Source organism: Octopus bimaculoides, chromosome 5 (genome assembly GCF_001194135.2).
Source record: "Octopus bimaculoides isolate UCB-OBI-ISO-001 chromosome 5, ASM119413v2, whole genome shotgun sequence".
Classification (NCBI taxonomy): domain Eukaryota; kingdom Metazoa; phylum Mollusca; class Cephalopoda; order Octopoda; family Octopodidae; genus Octopus; species Octopus bimaculoides.
The window spans coordinates 54,614,003-54,614,749 of record NC_068985.1 but is presented as its reverse complement, the minus strand read 5'-3'; positions in this window follow the sequence as shown (position 1 = coordinate 54,614,749).

Below are 747 nucleotides of genomic sequence, written 5' to 3'. Positions count from 1 at the left end.
AACACAAGAATGAAAGGATTCTTTCAATATTAATTTGGATACTTTAAATTATTCTAACAATAAATCATTTTAGGAATTTATCTACATAACTGGAAATTTAATTTTAAAGAGAAAAATGCTATAACTCTCATTTTATAATTCTATTCTTATCCTGTCCTCAAAAATTGTTGTTTGTTATATTTCATTATTGAGTTATCTAATTATTTAATTAAAGGATTTAAAACTAAAATATTAATTTAAGAAAAAAGTCCAGAGCATAGAAAGATTCTAATTTAAAACCTTATTCTTCCTCTCTCCCGCTGTGTGTATGTGTGTCTCTCTCTATATATTACACATTTATATAAACACACACATATACATTTATATATACATACATACTTATACATATGTGTGTATGTATATATAAATATATAAACACATACATATATACAAGGTGTCTCATAAATAAAGCAGCATGAGAACATTAAAATGTTGTCTATGTTGCCCTTTTTCAATGGAACACCAAGTATAGCTTATAAAGAACAGTTCTATGTTCTTTATTAATGACACATTGAAAGAACAGCTGGAAGAAAGTACAGAGGAGAAGACTGATGTATAAGACTATACACCCACATACACATGTATCTATTTACATATCTCTACATATTTGCTTACAAATACACACACACACACATATATGTATATATATTTATGTATATCTATCTAGCTATCTATATACATATACATATATATATATATATATATATA